Source organism: Pteropus medius, unplaced genomic scaffold (genome assembly GCF_902729225.1).
Source record: "Pteropus medius unplaced genomic scaffold, Ma_sr-lr_union100, whole genome shotgun sequence".
NCBI classification, from domain to species: Eukaryota; Metazoa; Chordata; class Mammalia; order Chiroptera; family Pteropodidae; genus Pteropus; species Pteropus medius.
Window position 1 is genome coordinate 16,478,057 of NW_024349799.1, and position 8,722 is coordinate 16,486,778.

The 8,722-nt window shown below is 36.5% G+C and overlaps 2 pseudogenes; one reads left to right on the top strand and one right to left on the bottom strand.

Moving 5' to 3' along the window:
- Positions 1-321: 321 nt before the first annotated feature.
- Positions 322-1,428, top strand: LOC120621172 (developmental pluripotency-associated protein 4-like; annotated as a pseudogene).
- A 7,175-nt stretch (positions 1,429-8,603) lies between these two features.
- Positions 8,604-8,722, bottom strand: LOC120621227 (uncharacterized; annotated as a pseudogene).

The following is an 8,722-nucleotide window of genomic DNA, read 5'->3' on the forward strand; positions in this document are numbered from 1 at the left end:
CCTGATGAATATACTCAAGGATATTAGGGAAGATGTTAAGAATATGAAGCATAAAAAGAAAAAAGTGGAAATATTAGTTATGAAAACATAACAGTTGAAATAAATAATTTGTTAGCTGATATAAACAGTGGGAGGAATACAGGTAAAGAATGAATTAGTGAGCCAGAATATCATGTAGTGTCACTTAAAGGCAGCAGTGAAGAATAAAAACATGGACTAGCAAGAGAAAAGGTAAGAGAGATAGAGGATATAAATAAAAGTGTCCACATCTAGAAAATAGGAGTCACAGAAAAAGACAGAGAAAGCAGAGGGAAGGAAATATTTTGAGAAGTAATGATGATAGGTTCTCCAGAAACATAGTAATAAACAACTTCAGAATGAAGGAGCCTGTGAAGTTCCAAACAAACAAAAAAGTACTAAGAAAAATGAATCTCTAAACACATTATAGCGGAATTTAAAACACCACAGACACAGAAGTAAGGAGATTTTTTTAAAAATCAACCTCGACTTCTGAGCATGGAGAATGCCAAAGGCATGAAGTGGAACTCCACAAAGAAGTCAGGGAAAAAATAAAAAAAATATGCCTGGCAAATTCTAACCTTTGTTAGTAGAAGCTAAAGAGGAACAGCTGGCTGCTGGTGAACCAAGTACACAAAGAACCTCAGGGAAGGGTACCAAACAAAAAAGATCTGTGAAAGATAACAAAGCTTCTTGTCCACAAAAGATGGTACAAAACAATAAAAGAGAAACATTTCGGAAGAAGATACCTATTCCTCAATTACCCTCTAAATGACCACCTGTCAACCTGCTTCATGGAGACATCATGAGGGCCTGGTGCCAGCAATTAAAACTGGGCAACAAAGGCTTGAAACTGGAAGCATATAAGAGACTCTGTGGATATGCTTACCCTAATTAAAAGGACATTCTTGTCACAGCAGAGGAGGCCAAGATCCTGACAAAATCACAAAGAAAATCAAATATGAAAAAGGGGGAATTGACTCTGGAAAGTTCTGATCCTTCTGAAGTCACTGCTCCCCCTGAGGAGGAGGTGCCCTCTCTTGAAAGGTCTACTGCTCTCCTTGAGAGAATGGACGTTGTTGTCATGACAGCTTCCATGCGGATGCTATGTTTGCTTCCTGGATCAGAACTGCAGCCACAGGGCTGGGAAGATGGAGGCAGTGGAATTACCACAAGGGGCTTCTGGTGTCAGGTAGTGTGTGGTCCGTGGGCAGAGTCTCCCTGCAGACGCAGAGGGTTGGATTCAGCTTCAGTTTTATGCTGGGCAAGCCCAAGTTCCTGAAAAACAAGGGAGAGTGTGTGGCTGTTCTTGCCACCTGCCTGCAACTTTCCACCCCACTCCTGGAGAACAACATATTGTGCCCCAAACATGTTTACAGGCATAAGGTGTTGATGGAAAGCCTCCAATGAGGTTACAATGCTTGGAAAAAGGGTACAGCTATGATTATAATTAATGGCAGAAAAGTGACTACAATCAACTCCATGGGGCCACTGACAGCTGAACTCCAGGCTGCTCCACACTCGCCCCCTCCCCCGTGTTTCTGGTTTACAGAGCTCACAGACTGGTAGGGTACAGCTGTTACCCTCGGACTCCCAATGGTGCGTGCTGCTTTGTTGGTTATGTTTTAAAATGGAAAAGGATTTCACAACATCATTCATTGCAGTTAATAAGATGAAAAAGTTGTTAATACTATCAAATGATTACCCTTCTGAAGTAGGACCCCAGAAGCCTTTTTTAAACTGAGAACCTGAGCTTAGCATTGTGAAGGGGTTGAGTGAAGAAACAAGTATGCTCCCCCACCATGCTGGATTCCCTGCCTGAGAATTCTGACTCCATCAGGAGCTGCTGTCTTCTAAGTTCAGTGACTTCAGACTCCTGATTGTTTTAAGCCAAAGGGAAAGCTATTATTCTCTCCATTCTCCCAAATGCATTCTTTTTCTTTTTTTCTTTTTTCTTTTTTAGTTTTTTTTACCAAAATGCATTCTTAATATACAAAACAACATTTTTCGAAGTTTTCTTAACCTGAGATTTCTATGATATGTCTCTGAGATAAAAACACAGGGCACTTTGTCAGTATTCTTTCCACTTGTAACTGTTTTGTATATTTTTAATGATTAAAAGGTTCAAGGTTACTTCTGAATCATAAATATATAATATGTTTAAAAAGTACATATAAAAGAATTCATCTATTGTATTTAGGAAAGTATTTGTTGTATGCAAATTATTGTTAATATTCTTAACTCAATCGGATTAACCCAAAAACATGATTATTAGTGGTCGGAGTTTTTCAGTGTAATAAATAATGCACACATTTTATTCCTTATTTAAATAAAGGAACACTACAAAGAGAAAATTTTAAGTTTCCAGAAAGAGAATCACATACAAAATAGCAATTATAAGACTGAATTCAGATTTCTAAACAACATACTAGATGTAAGAAGACAATTGAATGATATTTGTAAAGTATTAATAAAATACCTTTAAGTATAAAAATTAATGTCCAGCCAAATGGTTGCTTAAATTTGCAGGCATAATGAAATTATTATCAATTATACAAGGTCTAAAAAGTTCTCCAGACAAAGATTTACCTTGAAAGCACCTTTAAACAAAGTACTCAAATAAGAAGGAAAAGATATCCAGGAAGACGATAAAGGATTTATGGTAAGTAAAGTGGGAAATAAATACAGAAAAAGTCTGAAATAAAATTCTAAAATGCTAGATAGTGTCAATACTACGTAGTGGATGAGAGTGGGGGAATACAAGATATGAGAGCATGATAAAGAACTTGTCTTGCTAGGGGAAATACAGATATATTTAAGAAAACCATGGAATAAATTTAGATGCAAGTGTTATAAGTTAAGGGAAAGCATCCTGGCTTGCAAAATAGAATGTGTATATTTCAAAACATCCTCAAGAAGAAAAACCTATTAAATGGGATCAGTAAATGAGAAAAAAATCAGAAGAAAGTATAGCAAATGGGAATTATTGTTTGACTTTATTATACATATTATATCAGCACCTAACAGGTAATGCCCACACTTCTTAAGCAAAATAAAACATTAGCATGTACTATGCCACAAAGAAAGTCTTAATAAATTTTGAAGAAAAAAATATGTTTTTTTCTCCACTGGCATGTTCTTGGACCATAATGCATAATGCAAATATGTCCTCCAACCGTAATGTACTAAAGTAAGAAATTGATAATAAAGGGATAGTTTTAAAATTTCTAAATATCTTCAAGTTTAAAGGGTATTACTAAATATGAAGTGAAGTATATACTAAATAAACCTCAGGTTCAAAAGGGAATCATGAGCAAAATTATACTTAGAACTAAAAAACAATAAAGAAAAACTACAAATCAAAAGCAGTAATATAAAAGATCTTTTTTAGTTTTAAATAGACTTACCAGGAAAGAATTACAGTTGAAAATAAAGATCTAAGTATCCAAATTATAAATTGGTGACAGAGCAACAGAGTAACTGTAAAGAAACAAGGAAAACGAAAAAGATAATGGCAGAAATCAGTAAAATAAAGAATTGCAAAACAGCCGTCAACAAACTAAGACACTGGTTGCCTGAAAAATAAACAGAAAATAAACAAATCGATAGCATTAACAGATTTCTAGCAGGAATGATCAAGAAAAAGAAAGAGAACAATACTGTACACATATTTCCAACAAGTTAGGTGAAACAAACCAATTCCTTAAAAGAAACAAACTATAAAACTTTACTCAGAAGAAAGACATAACCTGAATAGTCCTATTAAAGAAATTGAATTTGTAGTTAAAACATTCCAATGAGGAAATCCAGGCCTAGATGCTTTAACTGGAGAATTGAACAGAATAAATGAACAGACATTTCACTGAAGAGGATATAGAGATGACAAGCCCTTGAAAAGATGTTTAATATCATAAGCCAGTAGGAAAAGGCTAAATAACCACAATGAGATATCACTACACATTTGTCAGAATAGCTAAAGTAAAAAATAGTAACAACACTAAATGCTGGTGAAGATGTGGAGAAACTAGATCACTCATACAGTGTTGGTGGGAATGTAAAATGTTACAGCCGCTCTTGAAAACAGTTTGGTCATTTCTTATAAAACTACACATGTAGCTACTATATGATTCAGCAATTGCACTCATGGGCATTTATCCCAGAGAATTAAAAACTTACGTTCACTCAAAAAAACCTCTACACAAATGTTCATAGAATATTTATCTTAAAACCAACCAACTATATCTTAAAACCAACAAGAAATTAGTATCTAGAATTTGTCCATATATGTGCGGGTTTACTTCTGGACTCTCAATTCTGTTCCATTGGTCTATGTGTCTGTTTTGCTGCCAATACCATGCCGTTTTGATTATTGTCTCCTTGTAGTATAATTTGAAGTCTGGCAGAGTGATGCCTCTAGCCTTGTTCTTTTTTCTCAGGATTGCTTTTGCTCTTGAGGGTCTTTTGTGCTTCCACACAAATCTGATGATTTTTTGTTCTATTTCTCTAAAAAGTGCCATTGGGATTTTGATGGGAATTGCATTAAATCTGTATAATACTTTAGGCAATAAGGTCATTTAAACTATGTTGATTCTTCCAATCTAAGGACATGGAATATCTTTTCATTTCTTTGCATCTTCTTCAATTTCTTTTAATAATGTCTTACAGATTTTAGTGTATATAAATCTTTCACATGTTTCATTAGGTTTATTCCTAGGTATGTTTTTCTTTTTGTTGCAATTGCAAAAAGAGTTTTTTTTCATTTCTTAATCAATGTCCATCCAATAACTTTTAATTAAAAAAATCTAGAATTTGTAAGAAACTTCTGTCAAAAAAAAATAGGAAGAAAATTTCTCCCACCCCCACTACCCCACCCCCCCGCCAAATGGGTAAAGTATATGAAAAGGGAATTTCATAAAGGGAAACCCAAGTTGTTAACAAGATATGGAGAGATATTAAATCTCATTTATAATCAGAAAAATAATGAGATGATCTTTACACTAATCAGATGATACCGACTGTTGGTGAGGATATGGGAAAATGGAAAAATCATGTACAATGAAGGGAGTGTAAACTAGTACAGGCAATCAGGAGAACAATCTATCAGTATTTAGAAAAATTAAAATTAAATATATTTACATATATACATATATTTGAATATACATATATAATTTTGCTAAGTACTGATAAATTGTTCTCCTGGTTGCCCATATTGGGATATATACACTTACACATATATGTGTATATATCCATTCATCCATCTAGATCCACTTTATCTATCTATCTATCTATCTATATCTATCTATCTATCTATCTATCATCAATCAAATATCTCCTGTTACCTAGACTCCTGGGCATATACCTCCGATAAAATGAATTAAGGTCCATAGACATGCACAGGCTGTTCATCACAGCATTGTTTGTGGTAGTGTGAGGTTAGGTGTTCATCACTTGGAGAAATGGATGAATAAAATCTGGTGAACACATACAGTGGACTATTAGTTAAAAGAAACATCACTCTAGGTGTACATATAGCCACATAGATATTTTCTGTAATTTTTAAACGTGTGAATATTACAAATACAGAGTATAGTATATAGAATAAAAAATAATCACTCATGTAGTAATCTTAAAATGTTGCCATTGTATATGTGTGTATGTATTTAAATAAAACATTAGAGTTACAGCTGAGAGAACTCTTGAACTCCTAATTCCATCCCAGTGTTTCCTTCCCCAGAGGTAATGTCTGTCATCAAATTTGTGTTTGTCATTCTTATGTCTTTTTTTTTATAATTTTACTCAAAAGTTGTGCACCCACGAAAATATTTAACATTGTTTTGCATATTTTAAAATTTTATTTCAATGGCATCATACAGTATGTATTCTGAAACTTGCTTTTTTTACTCAAATCATGTTTTGAGATTTGTCCATGTTGATACACATACTCGAGTTCATTATTTCTGCTGCTATAAGAGGTATATACTATAATTTGTTTATCTCCTCTTGTTGAAAGGCATTTAGGTTATTTCTAGTTTTTCGCTACTATAAAAAGTACCGAAATGAACTTTCTTGTACACTACTATTTGGGCACATGAATCAAGGTTCCCTAGAGTATACTGCTAAGAATGAAGTGCTGGGAAGAAGGCCATGCACACCTTAAATTTTACTAGTGGGTTCTATTGGTACCTTTCACTGGCTGGTTCACTCATCTCCACCCTCTAGCTGCTGTGCATCTTGGCTGCTAATGGCTCATAACTTTTCTTTCTGTGGCCAGAGAAGTTAAGCATCCAGGCTCAACTGACCCAGGAGGAACGGAGGCAATCAGTAGCCAATAACTGATTGACACTGGAAAGACAAGATTGGCTCCTTACCTCCAAATGGGACTGATTGAATGGATGCAATTCATGTTTCAGAGCTCCTCTCCAGACCAGGCTGAGTGAAGGTAATGTACTGATTCCACATCCCTGCTTACCTCCACCTTCTTCTTCTGAGGATACTCCTTCACTAAAACACTTTTGTAATTCCCATGAATCACTCTGCTCCCAGGGAACCTGACTCAGATGACTAAAATTGCCAAATTCTCTCCAGTTTACACAGGTAAGCCAAGGCTTGAAGTCTGAGAAAGAAAAAGCCATTTTAAGAATTGAGGGGAGAGCTTCCAGGCAGGGGAAAAAGACTAGGCAAAGACCCTGAGATGAAAGGGCTTTGTGAATTCAATGAACTGAAAGCAAGCCAAGATGGCTTAAATTTTGGGAACAAAAGAAAGAGAACAATACTTGCTGAGTTTGTTGATATGTAAGGGCAAGACCAGGTATAACCCAGAGGCTGTTTTTCATTTTTTTTCTAATTGTAATAGGAAGTTCTTGAACTGCTTTAAGCAGGAAAGTGATAGGGTTCAATTTAGACTTTCAGAAAATTAATCCGGTTGTGTGTAGAGAATGGGTTGTAAAAAGATAAGCAGGGAGTTAGGTGTCCATATTAAAAGGAGAATGGATCATAAAAATTAGTGTTAATGCAAAAAGTAAGAAACACAATGGGATCCGTAGCACAATACAATTTCTGTTTATATAACACACAGACCTACAAAGACATGGATTCTTCAAGGACACAAGGACACATTCTTCAAGGCTACCTATGTGGAAGGAAATGAAGGGAATGGAGATTGGAGCTAATAAAAGACAATAAAACCAGGAGATAGATGCCTTGCAAGAAATGGTGTTGATAATGTATTATGAACTGAAGCATTTGATTTACTCAACTCTGCACCCAAGAATACAAAAATCAAAACAACAGCAACCACCCACCTCCCCACTCTTCTTGGGGAGATCCTTGTCTGTGATGGAGAACAGATTCTCTCACAGACATTCCAAATAATCTAAACTTCACTCATTAAGTGGGCTTAACTGAGTGGCAGAGACCTTCCCTAGTGATTAATTCAGCATCTGAGTCAAGGAACCTAAAGGCTAGAGGAAGCGGAACCTCCCTGGAGGGTCATTAGTGAGGAAACAGATGGGCGCACACTGAGACGATCTGATGCCTGATCCTGGTGGGATGCCCCTGATGCAATGTCTTAGCTCAACTCCTCATTTCCTGGGGTGAGTGGTGGTTGGCCTCCATGGAGTTGGGTGTTGTCTCTGGGATCTGAGAGAATCGAGGCTGTGATGTTTTGTTGTTTCTCCTTTGCACAAGTTATGTCCTGGTCCCAGGAGACCTAGAAACTGAGCTTCTACCATGTTTGATAGCTCTGTGCCTTGGTGCCCAGGGCAGGTATTGATGTGCATTAGGTATCAACAAAAGTCTATGGATTAAAAGCAAATGCTTGAATCCTTGATTGAAGGCAAGGGCCTTGAGATTCTCCTTGACATTTTCCTTCAAGTGCCTGTAGAAGTACATGCTGTGCTCTGCAAATGTGTTTACCAATTAATATTCCAAGAGTTTGCCAAAGTGACTCCTTTGTTTCTCTCTAGCCTTGAGAGACGTAAGGTCTTGATGGCCAGAAAGCATATTTCAGGAGAACTGTGTGTCAGTTTTGTCTAATGATGTGCTACTCTGAGGGGGCTCCAGGGCCACCTGCTCAGACACTGTTCGAGAAAATCCAAAACCAAAATTTACTTACTAAGGAAGTTCCCTTGGGCAGTAGCAGTTTCTTAGTGGTTGACATCTGAGCCGAGGAGCATGGGGAAAGCAAAACCTGTCTGGAGCCTTAACCAAATAATCTCCCAATAGGCAAACACTAGTCATGTCTTCTGGGCCCCAAGTCCTGGACCGGGCCCTTGGGACATTGAGAAGAGTGAGTGTTACCCAGGAGAAGCCCTAGATATTAGTTCAGTGAGAAATAGATATAAGTAAAAATCACCTCTAATCCCATCATCCAGAGATAATACAATATGTTGGTATATTTACTTCTAATACTTTTCTGTGCATGTGGAAATGGTTTCCTTTTTATTGTCATTATTTCCTAAGAAATGTTCCATGCCCATGAACATGCTGCATAATATTTTACCTGTTTCCAGGTACCATCATATGCTTAAGCATTTCCTTTTTTACATTTCTTTTTTATTTTATTTTATTTTATTTTTATTTTTTAATGCCTAAAGCTCCTTGTCTTCCTAGGTGGTCTCCCATCCAAGTACTAACCAGGCCCGACCCTGCTTAGCTTCCGAGATCAGACGAAATCAGGCGTGTTCAGGGTAGCATGGCCATAGAC